At 39.0% G+C, this 20,364-nt stretch overlaps 1 protein-coding gene across 1 annotated transcript in view; it reads left to right on the top strand.

The window, feature by feature from the left end:
• Positions 1–20,364, top strand: part of SORCS3 (sortilin related VPS10 domain containing receptor 3) — a 619,218-nt gene that overhangs the window by 538,223 nt on the left and 60,631 nt on the right. The window lies entirely within an intron of this gene.

Raw genomic sequence — 20,364 nt, 5'->3', positions numbered from 1 at the left:
ACATAAAGCCCCAAAGTACTTTCTGAATATTAAAGAAGATAGCTTGATGTTTTCTAAAAATATATCAAAATCTAATTCTCAAAAAATGGATGACCCATGTGTGTTTGTGTGCACTTGTGTATATAGAGGAGTGTGGGGAATAGTTATGGTAATACTTCACCAGTAATACCAAAGCGCACCTCACCTCACCTTCCCCACTCCCAAGAGACTGGAATACTTTACACTTTAATTATTCAGTAGACAGAAAGAAGGGAGTCTTCTGAGCAAGATTAAGGGGAATTTGCCGTACTGTGGAGTTGTCACAGAAAGTTACAGAGTGCTTCTGGACTGGTTTGGGGGAAGGTTGTCTTTTTACTCTAAGAGAGACTGCTGTTCTTTTAACCTTTGTGTTCATTAATTTCTTTATAGCTAGAATCAGTCTTCCCGGAGAGACCGATGAGCTTTGAGGAGGAGGCAAATGGCTAATTCCTGTGCTTTACTTTTCCTCCAGAGTGATGTTAAAAAATTATTTTTAGCTGTGGGTATGCAGTTTTGATCAAATGTTATAATCTAGCCCCAGACTGGACCACTTTTACCATGTTCCTCACCTCCACTTCCATCCTCATATCCAGAAAGTTGTCCAGCCACTTCTCTGAGCTTTCAGAAATACAGAAAGAACACAGCCATGATGGAAAATGGTGCACAAATTGGGGAAAACAAGCAAACAAAACAAGTGGGCAAAAGTCCAGTCCTAAGAAATTCAGCAGAAACACTGCAAAGGGGTTTCTTGTCTGTAGGATTTGTCTACAGCAAGAGTCTTATAGGATTCTCAATGTCTTCATTATTTAAAAAATGTTCATAACAGAAAATTTGGCTCCACAGTATGTCTTTAAAGTTATTTGGAACAAATGCAGCAAAGAGTGATTTTAAATTATCTTTAACTCTCTCTGAATTTTCCAAATTGCCTGTACAGACTTCCCTCAAACTTCAAGGGTTTATGAAATGTATCTTTTAAAACCTTAACACTCATTTTTGAGCATGTTGTTTGTGTTTGGCACATAGACTCTGTGGTTGGAAAGTGAAAGAGATGATGTCAAACCCTATGAAGAACTACTGTAAATCTTCCCAGTGGATCTATTTCGTTTGTAACTGGTGTCCTTAGGTGCAAACCTTTGCCATGACAGGACTTCTCTGGACAATTTTGTTGTACAGTGTGAGGATTTCCTGTAGAATTTGTTACTCAGGAAGTACAGCTTTAATTTGAGTTTTTCCAGCAATTTCTTTTCATTCCCCTAAAATATCCTCTAAAACAGATATCTTACCATCTAAATTTCTGATTAAAATTTCTATGATAACAAATGAACTCTGTGGATCAGCTGGTGAGTCACTTGATTATTAAGAGTTAACAATATTGTATGCAAGTTTAGCTGTTCAGGCCATAGACAATATTTAAGATATAGATGTTATTAATACTTAGCATCTAGAGCTTCAGCATTTGGTGAATACACAGCAATGATGTACTGCATAAACACAAGGACTAAATATTCAAAGACACTATCATAATACAAATTTTATTTCTAAAATATAAATGATTTGAGAAATATGTAGATATATTTATATAGTGAATATGTATGTGCAAGTATTTTTGTATATAGACATATGCACACATATACATGTACACATAGATACACATGTATATATGGAGAGATTTAGACAACAGAGATACACAAATGAGAGAGAAATTCCAAGGATCTAGGATTGTGGCAAAACCTTCATAAAGTTATACTACTAAAAAACTAGTGGTACCTTTTTTGCCAGATACTCTTATTGATGAGCAAATCAAGAAGAAACCCCAGTCCTTGTGAACTTTGCATACTTGTGCATTAAATAAATATGACACAAATGACTCTGTCATGTTATGCAGAATACTCTGCCAAGAGATGAAAATATTTTCGTAGGAACTCCAGGAAGCACATTACAGAATACTAGGAATACCACCTTTTTTTGTAAGTTGACTTTTCCAAATTATTTCCCATACTTTGTCACTTAGCTATGAAAAGAATGCCTTCTTTTCTAGAACCTCCTGTAATACAACCACTAAAGGGTTTTAAGTTATGAGTTCCAAGTTCTGTAGGGCAAAGGTACCTACACTTAAGAAGATTGTGCAATCTGCTTTGAATTTATCAAGCCAAATGTGGCTTTTCAGATCTGATGACAAGCCCTAGAAGATTGACACAGCTCTAGATCGGACAGTGACAATACAAATGGTCCTAAGGTTAGCTTTTCCCTGTTTATGTAGCAAAGAGATATACTAGTCCTCCTTTTATTCTGTGTTCTCATCTCTTTATGTGATTTATCCTGCATGCTCCCCTATGTGGTCACTCTGAACTCATCTCATGCTTCTCTTGGGCATTACTTGGAATAATAGTGCTTATACACCAATCTCTACATGACCTGGCACTCCCTGGCAAGTTTAAGGCCACAGTTTAAATTCTGTATTTATCTAATCATAAATGGTAATACTTTTTTTTTCTTAACTTCAGATGGGGTTATTTGGTCACATGGATATGAAGGAGGAGGTTGACCTCAGGGCTAAACTATTTACTGAAAAGATGATTGATATAGCCCTTCTGTTTTCCTTTCCTCCCCAATAAGACTCCAAGGAGTGTGGTAGAGTTTTGTCCTCCTCCTACCTTGCTTATCAAGATCCTTTAAATGTTAGTAAGTAGAAAAGGAACTAGAATAGTGCATAAGTTTCTTAGATGGGATTTGAGACAGGCAGATGTTTGTCTTTAATGGAATAAAGATGAGTTTTGGAAGCAAACACCCAACTGACTAAACAATTCAAGCTTCCTATTTTTAAGTTTTCATTAAATTCGAAGTTTCTGTAGTATGAAAATGACCCAAGGCCCTTTAGATAGCAGAAGGGTAGTCTCTGGAATGATTGCCAAGAGGCAATTTCTGTCTCAATTTTAGGTTTAAAAAGGACTTTAAAACCAAGTGACCCACTAGGATGACCACTGCTTTTCTTCAAGGAATGGCCATGCAAAGACTGAAGCAGGAGTTCAAAACATTTTATATATCCCTCACGAATTTCAAGGACAGGAAGTCCATTTCAGGACAAGATTGCTTAACCTTGCCATTTAACCAAAACCTTACTAATGATGTAATTCAAATAATGATGTTGGTTATTTGAATTCTGTATCTTTCCTTTCTGGTTAACCCTGACTCTGATGTTCAACTAGAGTCAGGCAGAAAGAAAGGCTAACTCATTCACACTGAGGTTTTATTGCCTTATCCTGTTACATTCATTTAAATATTTGTAAGTTTGTGATGGTTAATGTTATGTGTCAACTTGACTGGGTCATGAGGTACCTAGACACTGGTCAGACATTATTGTGGATGCTTCTGTGAAGGTGTTTTTGGGTAAGATTAGCATGTAAATCAGTAGACCCAGTAAAACAGATAATTCTCCCTAATGTGGTGGAACTTATCCTATCAGTTGAAAATCTGGATAGAACTAAAAGGAACTAAAAGGCTAACTCTTCCCTGGGCAAGAGAGAATGCTTCTTGCCTGGCTGCATTTGAAATGGAACATGGCTTTTTCTTGCCTTTCACTCCAACTGAAACTTCCACTTTTCCTGATCTTCAAGCTTGGGATTCCACCACTGGCCCTCCTGTGTCTCCAGCTTGCTAAACCACTCTGCAGGTCTTGGGACATGTCAGCCCCCATATCTGTATAAGCCAGTTCCATATAGTAAGTCTCTCTCTCTCTCTCTTTCCCATCTCTATCTTTGTGTCTTTTTCTATCGCTATCACCTATTCACTCTGTTTCTCTAGAGAGCCCTGACTACTACATAGTTAATTAATTCAAAAACATTTAATGAGATTCTAATATATTTTAGACTCCTTTTTGGGGTATTAAAGAGGTAAATATAACTCTTTCTACCTTTAAGGAGCTCTTAGTCCAGTGTGTTGGTGTGGGGGGAAATGAGATACACAATCTTCAGGAAATCCTAGTTAGAAAACCAGGATATAAGTAGAAGGAAGTAAAAACTTCACATATACGAAAGGTGACAACTGAGTCAGTCTGGAAGTTTCAATAGCAGTTCACCAGTAGAAAACCAATTTATAGGTAACAGAGTGTAAGTTCAAAGAAAGCACACATTTTTAATAGTTTTGCTGAGTACTATAACTGCAATACCTAAAATGGGAGTAGATGCATAGTAGAAATCAGTAATTATTGGTTGAAAGAAAAGAATTATTGGTTCAAAGCAAAGGAAAGAATCATGAGAGCATATGACTGAGGTTAAGTGATATTAAGCAGTAGAACCTATGAAGGGTCTTAGGTTATATTTAGGAATTTGACTTATATTCAGAGTGTTCTTGAAATTGAAAATATGGAAACATCACTCCTCTTCTTAAAACCCTTCTTCAAAACTCTTCTCCAAAGTGGAAGGCTTTCCATTGCCTTTCAGATAAAGTCCAAACTCATTGAATGGTCTACAAATACCTACACTGAGTCCATGTCTAGAGCTCATTTCTGGCCCCCATGCTCTGACCTCCCTTCTCTGATTCACTGGTACCTTCCTGCCCTGGGGTCTTTGTCTGTGTATCCTCCTGGAATATACCTGTCTTCCCCACTTGAATAACCAAGCTTCTAATTAAGTATCTTTCAGGTCTCAGCTTATGTATTAGTTTTTCTGGCACATCTTTCTTTAGCCCAGCGGAAAAGGTTGGGGCCCCATGTTACCTGTAGTCCTACCTCATATATTTTTTCCTTCACAACACTTTAGGTAATACATATTAACAAAAGTGGCAGTTGGTTTAGTAGCTTCCCCTCCCTCTTCATCTACCCTTAAGATACAGAGATATGTGTGTACACGTAAACACACACACAGGCAAAAATGCAAACAAGTGTGCACACACACAGACTTTAAGTTCCCATGAGGGAAGATCTCTGTGTACCTTATTCTTTGACTACCATTTGCATCAGTTTTTTTTACTAGCACTGAGGGTTTAACCATATATATGATTGATTGATTGAATGCAAAAATGAACGTTATAGACCCCAGATATTCTGAAGTGCTCTATGTGATCAGAATCCAGGAGTTGCAAATTATGGGAGCCTGGAGTTGGGGAGGAATCTGAGCGGTGCATGTCTCTGTGCAAATGTGCAGTGATGAAGCAGGGGGTAGAATGGCAGTGGGCACAGAAGGACAGTTAGAGAATAAGAAGCATCCCAGGAAATTCTTATTTCCTCCACCAGCCACAGACTCTTTCCAGCTTCCACTTCTACCAGAAGCCAAAGCTCAGGAGCATGCAACCTTCTAACACGGTGCTTTTATAGAGGAATTCGTGTGGGGGAGACAGTCCCCAGCTTGCAGGCATGGGATTTGCTTGCTTTTATTGCTCTTTTTTCCACTATCTCTTCAAAGGTTATTATTTCAACATCCTCCAGGTAACTTTGACAGGAACCATGTAGTCTAGTCTAATTCATAGTGAAATGTGACCATTCTTGTTACTTAAGGCTGAGAACGGGGCTGGATGATTGACAAGCCAGAGGGCCTATTGCCGTTTCAGGCAGAGGCTTTCCAATCGAAGAGGTGCCCATGGCGGTTAGAGCACTTGGGTTTCTTTGGTTCACTATTGGCCCCCAAATTAGTGTTTTAAGGAGAATTCTCTTTTGCTTGGCTCAGATGTGGCATCAGATGGAAAAACACTGCTTTTTTTCAGTCTCAAAACAACATTTGAAATTCTTTCTTGATATGAAATATTTTAACCAGTTAGTTGTGATTTAGTTGATCCTTTACAGGGGCCAAGGAGAACCTGGCAGCCTGTCAGGGGAAAAGAAATCCCCAAAGGGAGAGGTTCAGCTTCCTTGGAAGAAAGCAGAGGCTCCCTAGCAGGAGCAAGCGTCAGCCAGCCTTCATCTGCTCTACTCCTTCCTTTGTGTCAGCTGTCATGCCGAGCTCTCTCTCAAACTTGATTTCACTGACATCTCACAGTAATCCCACCAGGTAGACTGGATCATTGTCCTTGGGCAAGGGAAAACACTGAAGCTCAGAGAAATTAAGTGCTCAGCTCATACATTCAGTAAGAAGAAAGCAGAGCAAGGAATGTGAGTTTCAAACTTAGGCTCAGAACTGAAATTTGAAGAAAGGTACTAGAATTCTTTAAGGATTTGTTCACTAAAGGATCACGGTGTTTGGGACAAGAAGGGCAGGGATGTTATTCACCAAGAATTTTACCCACTTTGCTACCAGACACGAAGTCACAACAGACCCATTCAAACACAACCTATCTGAAAAAATATGACAAACACATGAAAACTAGAAAACAAGTAAATGGTAAAAGGGTGGGACAAATTGCAGTTGCCATTAAATATCAAAGAAGTGATTAAAATAGAATATGTGCGGCTTTGTGTCTCTGCAGAGAGGGAGGAGCAGAGGTATCCAGATGTGGGGAGAGTATGCGCAAACATGGAGCAATAAGAAACTGTTTGGCCTGAAGAGGGGAAAGCAAGAAATGGGAAGGGACAGAGATGCTCTCAGCACATTGTCTAGGGCCAATTGCCTCACTGAATCCCTGTGTAAATCCATTTCTAATTGGCATAAATCTCTGATCCATTGTTCCACCAGCAGAACTAATAGCCAAAGTGAAGGGGGAGAGATAACATTTTTGTAGAAAATTATGCAAACCCCAAAGCTGCAGAAGTTTTAAAGAAAGGAAAAAAAAAATAAAAAGCAAAGATCTTCTTCTACTTAAGAGACTGTGACTGCATGCTTGGCAAGAAACATGTTCTCAAATACAGCCCTGGTGTAACACAGAGACCCAGCCCTGAGCTTAAGTGTATTGTTTAGCCTCTAGTAACTGCATCCGATAAAGTCACTGGAAATTAACCAGCGCTGCTTCCATTGATCTGTTTTTCAATTCTCTGTTGTTTGCTGGAAGAATCTGATTTTACTTTGCCCAAAGTAAGTCATTCGAGTAATCAGCGAATCCAGTGGAACTCTTAAATCATCGCCTCTCAGGCTGGTTGCTGGATTCAGGTCCTTCAGGTTGTCACCAGACTTGCCATCCATTCAGAGGGCCTGCTGAGTAGGAGCCAAGGAATACAAAAGCAGAATGCACGCCTACATAGGGGCTTTGGATGATACTCCAAAGGGCTTTGGATGATTCTGGGAGATACTGGAAGCCAGCAGTAGTCTGGAAAGAAAAGGCTTATGTTGACCAGTAGATTGCTGTCTGTGGTGAGTGGTGGCTGAGAGCATGGATTTTGTAGAGTCACACTCCAGGGACAGGTCTCAGACTGCCACTTACCATCCATCTGATCTTAAATGTCTTACTTACCTTTTTTAGCTTTGGGTTCCTCATGTGAATGTGAGAATTAAGTGAAATAACTAACATTGAGTGACATTTGAGATGCTTTCAGTCTCCATAGTCTAATGATCAAGAAATGGGCCACCTGCAGGAAGAACTTTAGCCAACTAGGGGAGAGGTCAGCAGACTCTCTGTGTAAAAATTTTAGACTTTTCAGGGTCTTTCCTGCATCTACTTGGTTCTCCTGGTCCAGTGTGAAAGCCACCACAGACAATATGCAGTGAATGGATATGTGATATGGAAGACAGAATGCAGTGTCTTCCAATGAAAATTCACTTATAGATGCTGAACTTTGAATTTCATACAGTTTTCATATGGTATAAAATGTGATTCTTCATTTGCCTTCCCCTCCAACCATTTAAAGTATCAAAATCATTGTTTGCTTATAGGCCGTCCAGAAGAGGCGTTGGGCCAGATTTGTCCCATTGGCTATAGTTTGTTGACTCTGAACAAGAGGGTATATGCAGTCTAATCTTTTGTGGCTATGTTACAAATATCATTGAATTTTTGAAATGATTTATACAAGCTTCCCCTATCCATAAATTATTTTAGTTGCTTATGAAGGAAGTGATCTCTTGTTATCCACTGGTGATTGGTTCCAGGACACTGCTCACCACAGTGGGTACCAAAAATTCACAGATGCTCAAATCCCTTATATAAAATGACATAGTATTTGTATAATATCCTTCTACATACTTTAAATAATCTCTGGATTATTTATTTAATATTTAGTCCAATATAAAAGCTATATAAATAGTTCGCAGTGTATGGCAGAGTCAGGTTTTGCTTTTTGGAACTTTCTGGAATTTTTTTTTTAATGTTTTGTTCCATGGTTGGTTGAAATTGTAGATGTGGAACCAGCAGATATGTTGGGCTAACTATATTGAATTGACAAATCATTGGAAATGATTTCCTCATTTCCTCATGAGGAAGTTTCCTCATTTTTTATGTTAGCCATACAGGCAAATCTCACCTCTTTCAGGAAGCCTTCCACAGTTCCTCCAGCTCTTACTTATTTTCTTTCATTAAATTCCTACCTTAAGCTTCTGGGTTTGGACCACAGATAAATAGTTTGGTCTACATTTTTCTTAATGGAACTAAAATTTTCAGCTGGAAACATCTTGTGGCATTGAGCCCAAATACCCGTCATCCTACTTTTCACTGGTTGAGGTGTTTCTTGCCCGCCTCTCATCTGATGTGTACATCTTCTCCAACTGTATCAGCCTACTCATTGTTCATTTAAGTTGAACCCCTGGCTCCTGTATGATTTGGGGTTTGTGATTCCCAATATCGACTCTAAATCCTTAATTTTATACCTTTATTTTTCTTCCTAATAGTTCTTTTTGAAAGTTTTTAACATATAGTAAAGCACAAAGAATAGTGTTACAAACACTTGTGTGCCAACCCCTTGGAATTTAATAAATACTAACACGTTATCATTTTAGCTTTATATTTCTAAAATAAATATGCAGGGTATCCTAGGCATGCTAGCAAAGTAATGCTCAAAATTCTCTAAGCCAGGCTTCAACAGTATGTGACCTGTGAACTTCCAGATGTTCAAGCTGGATTTAGAAAAGGCAGAGGAACAAGAGATCAAATTGCCAACATCCACTGGATCATCGAAAAAGCAAGAGAGTTCCAGAAAAACAGCTACTTTTGCCTTATTAACTACATCAAAGTCTTTGACTGTAGATCACAACAAACTGTGGAAGATTCTGAAAGAGGTGGGAATACCAGACCACCTGACCTGCCTCCTGAGAAATCTGTATGCAGGTCGAGAAGCAACAGTTAGAATTGGACATGGAACAACAGACTGGTCCCAAACTGGGAAAAGCTGTATATTGTCACCCTGCTTATTTAACTTATATGCAGAGTATATCATGCGAAATGCTGGGCTGGATGAAGCACAAGCTGGAATCAAGATTGCCGGGAGAAATATCAATAACCTCAGATATGCAGATGACACCACCCTTATGGCAGAAAGTGAAGAGGAACTAAAGAGCCTCTTGATGAAAGTGAAAGAGGAGAGTGAAAAAGTTGGCTTAAAACTCAACATTCAGAAAACTAAGATCATGGCATCCAGTCACATCACTTCATGGCAAATAGATGGGAAAACAATGAAAACAGTGAAAGAACTTATTTTGGGGGGTTTCAAAATCACTGCAGATGGTGACTGCAGCCATGAAATTAATAGACGCTTGCTCCTTGAAAGAAAAGCTATGACCAACCTAGACAGCATATTAAAAAGCAGAGGCATTACTTTGCCAATGAACGTCCATCTAGTCAAAGGTATGGTTTTTCCAGTTGTCATGTATGGATGTGAGAGTTGGATTATAAAGAAAATTGAGTGCTGAAGAATTGATACTTTTGAACTGTGGTGTTGGAGAAGACTCTTGAGAGTCCCTTGGACTGCAAGGAGATCCAACAGTCCATCCTAAAGGAAATCAGTCCTGAATACTCATTAGAAGGACTGATGCTGAAGCTGAAACCAATACTTTGGCCACCTAATGTGAAGAACCGACTCATTGGAAAAGACACTGATGCTGGGAAAGATTGAAGGTGTGAGGAGAAGGGGACAACAGTGGATGAGATGGTTGAATGGCATCACTGACAGGATAGACATGATTTTGAGCAAGCTCCAGGAGTTGGTGATGGACAGGGAAGCCTGGGCATGCTGCAGTCCATGGGACCGCAGAGAGTTGGACATGACTGAGTGACTGAACTGAACTGATCCTAGGTAGAGTTTGTCTCCTTGAAGTTGCCCATTTCCAAACCCTTTCGTGTTGCTTCCTACACTGATCAACCACTGCTATGAATTTGGTGTATATCCTTCTAGTAAGGGTATTGATACTTTCAGTACATATTTAATTATCCATAGAAATATATGTGGTGTTGCTTTATTTTTTTTTAAATGTCTAATTATCTAAATGCTATTATTCCTCTATATGTGTCTGTCACTGAGTATTACCTATTTTGGGACAAATCCATCTGATACAGACACATAAATGCTGTGGCATTCTGTTGTGACATGAATAAGCATAGGTTATTTCTCCATTCTCCTATCGATGGACATTTAGGTTTTTTCCAGTTTTGCGCTATTGCAAACAATATTGTCCTATCTTTGTGTATGTCTCCAAATGCATACACAGAAGTTCTCTGAGCTGCATACATAAAAATGGAATTGCTGGGTCATGGTGAATTGGTGTTGTCACTTTTATTTTTCACCGTGTTCTGTTTTACATATTGGTCATCTCTGCAGTTATAGTGTGAGGTCTTTTTTAGTCTGAAAGATTCATGAGGTTGGCAACTGTCTTATTTGTCATCCTCCACAGCCCTGAATGTGGATGCCTGTGCATAATTGGGCTCAGCAGATATGTGAAGAGTGAGTAATACTATTATTGAACTGAACTGCAAACTATTTAAGGATAGGAGCTGAATTTTTTTCTGGTTCTTTTTGCCTCTTGGTTCAGGATTTGACACAAAGTAGGAGACAGAAATGACAAAGGAAAACCAGTCCCTCCTTACCCGGTTCTCTACGGCTTATTTGATTCCTCCTCTCTCAACGTTCATCTTGAACATCCATCTTCTCCCCTTTGGTTCCATCTCCTAGGTTCTCCTTCATCACCAACTCCTGACTTATCTTTCACAGGTTCATGGAACCCACTCCCAATGTTGTGGACTTTAACATTCAAGCCCACTGAAGGAGCTTATTAAATTTCGAGAAAAGAGTCAAAGTTGTTTGAACATTGAATGATTTCTTTCAATGCATTTAAAAATCAACTTACTTTCTTTTGCCTCTTCAGGTCCAAAGCCTTTTAGTCTCTTTCTCAATCTTCCCTTCTTCTCTCCCAGTACTTATTTTCAAACCTTTTAATCCCTGCCTCTTTAACTATCTCACTCATCATCATATTGTGTAACTAACATAGGCCCCACCTGCAGGACTCCTTGCTGCTGATCCACTCTTTCTATTAAGGTCTAGTTTGTGTCTCATTTTTACTCAGTGCAATTCCTCTGTAGCTGCTGACCTCCTTTACCACGAATCCCTTCTGCACCCTAGTGGGAAAACACTCAGGTGGCATAGAAGCACTCAGAAAGTCAAGGATGTGGCCTGAGTTTCTGGAGACCAACAACTGCTGGCCTCCAAGCCTCAGCTTTCTACGGCACTGCTCTTTCTACTTTGATTTGAAATTGGTCCTTGGCAGCTTCCTCCATGGAAGCAGAGAGGAGGGCTTATGGAGGCAGGAGGCAAAGGAGGTGAGGGAGCCTAGGTCTTTCAGAGAGAACTGAATTCTCTAGGAACCCCTGAGGAAGGGCACAGGAATCCACCTGTATCAAGTTGCTATACAAGAACATTGATATTTCTTTATTCAGTGGTATGTGTTGAGTACCCGCTACAAGGTTGACACTGTTCTACGTGCTCTAGGAGCTGAGCTAAGGCATAAACAGTGTAGTCAAGGTCTCTGCTGATGGAAAGGTGCTATGTTCTACAGCCTCTTCTACAACTGTATAAAAGAAAGAGCAAATTTGTATGAGGTTTATTTCTGCACTAGTATTTATGGAATATTCTCCATAATCAAATTTTTAATGATGGTTGTGGTAATGGTGGCGGTGGTGTGTATGTGTCTGTGTGTTACAGAAAGAGAGAGAGGCGGGTAGGGAGAGAGAGATTTCAGGATTACTTCTAATTTCCAAAGTCTTTAACTCTAGTTGAGAACTGTGATTATTGCTTATCTCTTAGTCTGAGAATGAAGAACACTGTCAGTGAATGGACGGGAATATCACAGAATATTAAAAGTGGTTACCTCCAATGAGGTTTTTATGTTCCCATCTATAGATTTTTATAGTTTTCAATTTTTATAATGAGAATGCATTCTTTTTATAATGAGAAAATGGAAATCATTTATCAAAATGTACTCATGAAATAAAAAGTAGCTTCCGGATAATGAAAGAATAGAGGCTGCATTTAGGCATGTGTAGATGATTGTTTGCGTCACACTTACTCTACCTTTGAGGTCATGACCTAAAGGAAGGGAGAGTCTTAACTACCCACCATCACTCCTCAGTGCTAACTAATGCTCTGCGTAAATTAATACTACATCATTTCAAATAAGAAAGCTACTAGAACCTAATCAAAGACAAGAAGGAAAAAAGATAAATCCTATTTGTAAAATAAAAATTCAGGAAATTACTAGATAGTGGCTTTGGATGAAGCAGTGCTCTAAATAATTTTTTCAAGGTCATCTGGTTAATTTATGCTTCATTTGTAAGTTATTGTGTATTTTAAAAATTAATGAAAGATTTAATTATAGCAGGGTTGCCTGTGACCTTTTGTGAAATGACTTCATCATAAATCTACAGGTATTTCAGAACTGTTTTCCAGGTTTCAAATAATTTGCTCTTAAATTAATGACATCCAGCCAGTGAAAGGCGTCAAGGCAGGGTAAAAGGTTTGAGTTGGGATTTGCGGTTTCCTAGCAATGGCTAATTCTGAATCCTGGACGGAGGTGGCATAGAAGATGGTGTGTGACTCACCGGAATCCACAGCTGGTTTAATTGTTTACTTAGAAGAATGAGAAATAAATCCAGCGTGTCAATAGGGGAAATTGCAAGTAGCCAGACTGTCATTGCAGAGCCTTTTACTTGAAGTGAAATGAAAGTCGTTCGGTCAGTGTCTGACTCTTTGTGACTCCATGGATGCAGTCCATGGAATTCTCCAGGCCAGAATACTGGAGTGGGTAGCCATTCCATTCTCCAGGGGGTCTTCCTAACCCAGGGATAGAACACAGGTCTCCCACATTGCAGATGGATTCTTTACCAGCTGAGCCACCAGGGAAGCCCGCTTTTGACTTGGGGCATATCTATCTACACGTCAATGTAGAGGCAACACCTGGACCAGTGGAGCATCCTTCTTCCCTAGTACCCACAAGGATTCTCCTTCATTAGTGAACTGAAGGTCAATGCCTTCTTTCTAGCCTGCTGACCACCCATGAAGTCCAATTTAGATTTCTTCACCCTCCCTAGTATCTCTGACCTTCACACACCTTAGGAGCTTGATGAGAGCAGTGAAACTGTCTCTGGAGGGGGGCTTATTTCCCAGAGACCAGGATACATCATTGTCTATGTCATTCTGATGACTCATTTGATCCGTTAGACTATGCACAGGAATGCCACATCTTAGCACATCAAAGATAATGCTCTTTTAGAAGAACCTAGTAGCTCAGTTTATAGTTCCAGAGTTGCAGGCTAGAGTTTGGAAAACCCAGAACTCTCTAGATACGAGAGCCTTAAGGAAAAGCCAGCAAAGTGTGGAAAGTGGGTCTTGACTGAAGCCTTCCCTGGTCAACCATAGCTCTGGAATGTGGTCACCTTCCTACCCTGTGTTCCTCCAGCAATTAGTCATGATACTATTGTCATGTATGATGTTCCATGACTCAGCCTGCAAGATGCAGAGGTTTCCCATGAAAAGCAGTCAGTCAGCCAGGAGAAAGACTTGGGGTTCAGGTGACTTGGATTCTAGTCCTTTATGTTCTTGAGCAGACCACCACCTAGGCTTTGGTTTCACCATTTAGCAGGTGAAGGGTTTCAGCCAAAGGTTTATCCCTGAGGACCCTTAGTCTCGAGCACTAAGACTTTATAGCTTGGTTTGTTCATTTTCATGCCCCAGGGACTTCCAACTAGAGGCCAAGCCAATGAAGATTGTCATAGTACAGGTACAGGTACATAATGCTCCATGTAGTAAATGCTTTAGAGCTTGAGACAAATTGGGCCATAATTGGAGCTCTCTAGATAACACCTTCTCTGCCTATTTCTCTTTTCTTATTTACAACAACTGCTTTCAGTTTTATATATTTCATGGTGTTTCTGTCTTTTATTTGAGCAACCTAATAGACCCCCATACCCATACGTCTGTGCCAAACAGTGCAGTCAGATGACTGCTAATGAGTCACAAAATGCTTGAAAAGGGATATGAAGTCTTGTTTAAAGCACAGTGCTGAGAACCATGTCATAACATCAGTAGCAATCACGTCAATTGGACTCCTGGCTCCATCACCTATTCACTGCATAACCTTTTTATATGAGCTATTTAGCTTCTTTGAGCCTTAGCTTCCCTATCTGTTACATGAGAACAATAAATGAGATAATTCACACAAAGTGGTTAGCACATTATAAATTTCAATAAATGATCACTAATATTGGTATTTTTATTATTATTGCTGTTATTTGATTGACTTCTGCTAGAATACCTACTGTTTGCAAGGTCTTAAAGTAGGGCTAGTGGGAATATAAAAGCATAAGATATACTATCTGCCCACAAATCCTCAGGCATCCAATAAAAGATATGAAATGAATTATATTTAAGTCCTATTATATAAAATATGAAGTAGTTTAAAGTATTCATTTCTTAATTTCTACTATTATAAATATACAACACTTTTAAACCTCAAAATTCTGCTAGGTCATGCCATTATCTTCATTTTGCACATGAGAAAACTGAAGTCTAATTAATATGTATACAGAACTTCCCATTGGTCCAGGACTAGGCCTCACATACTGGCCCATATGAAGTCAGCATCTTTTATGTTGGATCATTTCCCAGACAACACATGGTACTGTGCAAGGCAAAATTTGTGTAAGTTGAAGACTTGTATGAGTTTAAAATCTAGTGAAGACAATACTATATATATAGGGACATATTTTATGAATTATGATACCTGTTGGAAGTGCTAAGGATGATACTCAGAACAAAAAAAATGCTACAAGAATTCAAAGTAAAGAGGTCATTTTTTCTTTATAAGAAAGGAATAGAGGAAGAAGAAAGATGAGAGCATAATAGAAAAGTTAGCCTTTAAATTAAAATCAAAAAAGAATAATCCATAAAGAAGATAGAAAAATCTCAAAATCTGTGAGTGCTGTGATTACACAATACAAAAACCCACAAAGACTCGAGGAGAAATGGAACATTTAAAATATCATTAAAATGATGTGAAGTTAATAAACTTCACATAGACCAAACAGTCCAAAAGTTCATGTGTTTTTGGATATGAATGACACTATTAAGAAACCTGATTTAAAAGAACTGTATACAACCCTCCATACAACAAATAGAGAATACACTTTTAGAGAAAACATTTAATATATTTTTTAATTGACTACATACTGGGCCACATAGAAAGGCTGAACTAATTCCAAAGAACTGATATCTTTGAGATTATATTCTCTTTAAGCATTACAACTTGATCAAAATCTTTAAATGATAAGAAAATAAATTTTAAAACCTTCATCTGTTTAGTTTTATTTTTGAAAAGAGAAATCAATATGGTCACTACAAAATGCTTGGATTTGAACAGTTTCCTCCGCCTTAATCTCCCTCCCAAGAAACACTGCATATTATTTGCCTTGAGGCTTGCAGAATGGGCAGGAGTTGGACATATAAGATAAGATGTTGGGGAAGGCATCCCAGGTAGAAGAAGAGCAGGTGCTAGGAAGTCATGTTTCCTTTACTGAAACAAATGGAATTCTGTCTGAGCATGAGGAACACTATGAAGTAGCAGGACATAATACTACAAAGGTAGATAGGGAGGCTCTTATATCAGATTCACAGTTCTTAGTGTCATATTCATGGCTAAATCTTGTAAGAGTTCCGGAACAAGAGTAGGTGCCTTGGGAGTTTTCTGCATAGAAGTTGAAGTTGAAAAGATGAGTGTCATAGAAGGACATTAGGGGACCTCTTGACCCACATGTGAAGCACAAATGCCAAGTGTAGGGACAGAGAAAAAGAAGGCTTAAGTTATCAGCAGAGATGTGAAGAGGAGGGGTAAGGAGAGAAGTACACTTAGAGAAGAGGAAGGTGGAAAGTATGGTGTTTGAAAAACCAAGGAAGCCCTCTGCCTGGAGGAGATTACCATCTGTCCATACAGGGAGTCAAAGGTTTAGAAGAGAGATCCTTTAGACTTTAAATACATAGGAACACTTTTAAGGGGAGATGGCCTTTAAATCGGAGCTTGTGTTGGTTTTAGAGCAGGCAAAACCCATAGGAGGATATTTCTAATGAAAAATATGGAAAAAAACAAGGTGTGTAATCAGGAGTATATGTGGGTGTAGGTGTGTATTTATGTATGTATATGTGTTTGCTCGAGACTCTGATAAGCATTTCACAGCTATCATCATCACGTGTGTGTACACACAAATACAAGTACCTATGTAGAGTAGGCACCTGTAGAAAGGGAGAGAGACCAGTTTGGCTAGGACAGAGAGGGGAGAAGGAAGAAAATTTGGAAAGGAATATGATGGAATGGCATAGGATGAAATGCTAGTTCTGGGAATGTGGTCCTTATTCTATAACCTGCAATTTCTGAGCAGGTATGTAGTGTCACGGAAATAATGCTCTAAGACAATAGTCTGGGAACAGGTGGGGGATAGGTTTCATGAGGATGTAGGTGTAAACTAGTGAGGCAGGAGGTACTGAGAGCCTGAAATATAGTCCTCAGCAGGAGGAAGCACAGCCAGTAAGAGCTTTGGCTTCACATGAATGTCAACTTGATTCCCAACTCAGTCTTGACCTTGAGCATGGTCCTAGGGCCACAGTTTTCCTCATCTGAAATGGCTGTGCCTATGATTCTCAGGTATTCTGTGGAAGATTCAGGATGATAATAGCTGAGGAACATTCAGCAGAGTTCCTGGAATCTGATAAGCATACCATCAATGGTAGCTGTCAACAGTAGGCGTTATTATTTATCAAGGCATAGGAGTGGAATACGGAAGTTGGTGGATGTGAGAGATTTTGTAGAAGTGTAAGAAAAGGATTGAGTGCCAGACTAGAGTTTAAGAGCGAGGACAGGCTGAGGGCTAAGTCTCTGCTAATGCATTAGACTAATGTTTCTAGCCTAATATTAACAGAAAGAGGAAAATTAGGAAGAAACTGACAAGAGTCAATTTTGGCCTTGTTCTCTTTCTTGAGGCAGATGGAGATGAGAGAGCTGGTGGTTCCAAGAATTCAAGGTGCTAGTGCTGGAGTCACTGAGGAAGATAAAGGAAGGGAGGCCTGGGGCAGGTTGATGACAGCATAATATTATCCTAGTTGAGTTCGACCAAGTGTTTCCTTAAAAGTCAGTCTGCAGTGACATACCTGCTAATCTGACTCCCCAAGAACTGTTCTTTCGTTTACATATTTCCAGTGGTTTACTAGTAATGAATTCTTGTCTTTTTCCTCTTGGAAGAACTGTGGTTAGCCAGTCTCTCCTTGAAATTTCTTTCAGCTTTCACAACTGTATATAAAGTTAGTGCATTTGGAGGTTGAAAAAAGCACCCAGTTACTATGCAGGGGAGAATCAGGTGACCCAGAGTTGCTCTCCAGTAAAGAGGAAAACATCTTTACAGAGCCTGCTCCTCTAATTACACTTACTGTGGCATTGTTTCCACCTAAATTATAGCAATTATATACCAAGATCCCCTTTGAAATCATTTAATTAATGAGTAGCTAACTCTCTGTGTGGATGGAATTCTAATGAAGTCTTTTACTTTTATAAACTACCTCCCTCCCTCAAATTAATCACTTCCCTCCCCACAAGGCCTACTCAGGCCTGGATAGTAGATTAGAGAAGGTGTGTTATTTAGGGTCTCAGCAAATCACAGATGTTTGTGGAAATCCTAGTGCAGTCCATGATAACAAGAGGTAGAGATACTGCTGCTATTTTTCCTGAGATTGTTTTTATTTAAACACCAAAGGACATACAACTCAACCATGTTCTTTGGCCCAGAAATAAGGCCAGATAAAACTATCACCCCAATTTTGGAAGAAGTAGACAATTTTGATAGATTAATTCTACCCATTAATCAACCCAGAACTATTTATTGAGCATCTGTTATATGAAAGGAGTGCCAGTGGAGACAAAGATTAATGACTCTAATTGTTAAATCCTTTGTGTGTGGGGTCACCAGGAGATAGTTTGTTCACCTGAAAGTAGGCATAAGGATTAAAAGAAAATAAACTCTTGGAAATTGTTTTTAACAACCCATGTTTCATCTAGACAGTTTTTGCATCCCATCCTTTTAGAATATGTGTCACTGAATAAAAATGTTGTGTAAGGAAGCTGAAAGCTTGAGAGATGAAGTGATTTGCTCAAAGTCACCTAGCTAATTTAGTAGTAGACAAGGACTAGGAAAAGACAAGTCTTCTATTTCCTACCTGGTATTGCTATGCCCAGACTACCTGTATGTTAAAAGTTAAACAACCACATAAGAGCTCAGGTGGACACTTTGTGACCAGAGTCACAGCAGCACAGACACAGCAACAGAGGAGGTTAAAAAAGGATGGAGACGCTCTCAGGTTTGTGAAGCCCAAGAAGAAGGTGAATCTTGAGTGGAGCCAAAAACTCTCATGGAAAAAAAAAAAAAAAATATATATATATATATATATATATATATATATATATATATATATATATATATATAGTGACAAGGTAAAAGGAAAAAGAAAAACAGAAGTAATAAATTTTAATTGATTTTTCCTGAAAATCCATATTGTGAGAAATGGCTCCGAGAATTCATTTATTTTGTTCTGTGGTTGGGAGCAACTTCTCCAGAGGAACTAAAGGGTAGCCTACCCCTTTCCAGACAGTCATTTGTATTTTTGTATGAGTTGTCTACTCCAAGGCCGTATAGAAGATATCACATACACACACACACACACACACACACACACACACACACACACACACACACACACACACACAAAAGACAAAGAGAGCCCCTGCATTTGAGGTGAGTATTTACCTTGGAGAGGGAATTTTGAGCCAACCTTGTTGAAACCTCTCGATAAGCAGGGCCTTGGGGATGAGTCTGGGGGGGTCTCAATGAGAATGATGGAGATAGGAATGAACACTTATTATCAACTGGGGTTTTCAAGATATTTCCAAACATTATCTCAGGGTTTTGATTATGTTGATGAAAATATGCTTTGAGTTAAGTAGGGGGACTAGGAATACATTTCTGAAAAAAAGAGGTCAGAATAGTTTATGTTGATAATGGCAAAAAAGTATGGCTGTGGATGACCATGGTTTGGTTATGCTAGGAATTGGCTTTTTTTGGTCAGACTTGAAAATGAAGCCGTGCTCTAGGAATTGCCTTGTTCTACTAATACTCAGGAGTCAGCCATTCTTTGTCAAGCAACTACAATCCAAAGGCTTTATATGGTCCAAAGAAGTACAAGAACCTTCCCAGCTTTGTGGAGCTTTCTAACTCGTTGATACAAATTTGACCAAAAATACAAGAAAATTAAATACAATTAAATTAACCTTTTTGTGTCCCAAAAAGTTACCACAAGTGGGATGAGTATGCTATTCCTAGTTTATTGGTCATAAGCTCAGGGGACCGTTTCCCTAAGGAGATGAGGAGTTTTTATCTGCAAAATTTTGTTCTTGTACTATTATTTAGAAACAGTGTAGGCTTTCTCTTTCTCCAATTCAGGACCAAGTAGATCTAATTAGTGTTTATTACCCCAAAGTGAGGGGCTTGTTTTCTATTCCCTCTGACTTCTCTACTAGGTTCTCACTTCTACAGATCCCATTGTGAATATTAACATATGTTCTAAGGTTAGATATGCAAAGGGTTGAGAAATGCTTGACATTAAGTAAGTCCTTATTTTATCTCCTACCTAGTTTGCTGTGTTTCTGTCATTTCATCTTCCACAACATTAATCAGAAGATCAGTAAGTGAATTCAGTATTGAACAGAATCAGGGAAGCCACATCTCTGCCAAAGAGAGACCCTGTATCGGAGTCACTCATGCCCCAGAGGAAGGAGTCCACCATGAATTGATAATGGATAGAGAGATGGGAAGTACATCAGTGTCTGAAAATTGCCAAGAGATTTTACCCTACTAATCTTGGTTGGGGTCCAGTGAGAAAATGAACAAGGCTAGTAATGCTAGCATTAAATGTTTAAAATTTTCCATCTGACACATGAAAGTGACCCCATGGGAGAGGCAGACTAGCCAGCTCTAAAA

Source organism: Cervus canadensis, chromosome 8, assembly GCF_019320065.1.
Source record: "Cervus canadensis isolate Bull #8, Minnesota chromosome 8, ASM1932006v1, whole genome shotgun sequence".
Classification (NCBI taxonomy): Eukaryota; Metazoa; Chordata; class Mammalia; order Artiodactyla; family Cervidae; genus Cervus; species Cervus canadensis.
Note: the sequence above shows the minus strand (reverse complement) of the source record. Positions and strands in the feature narration are given on the sequence as shown.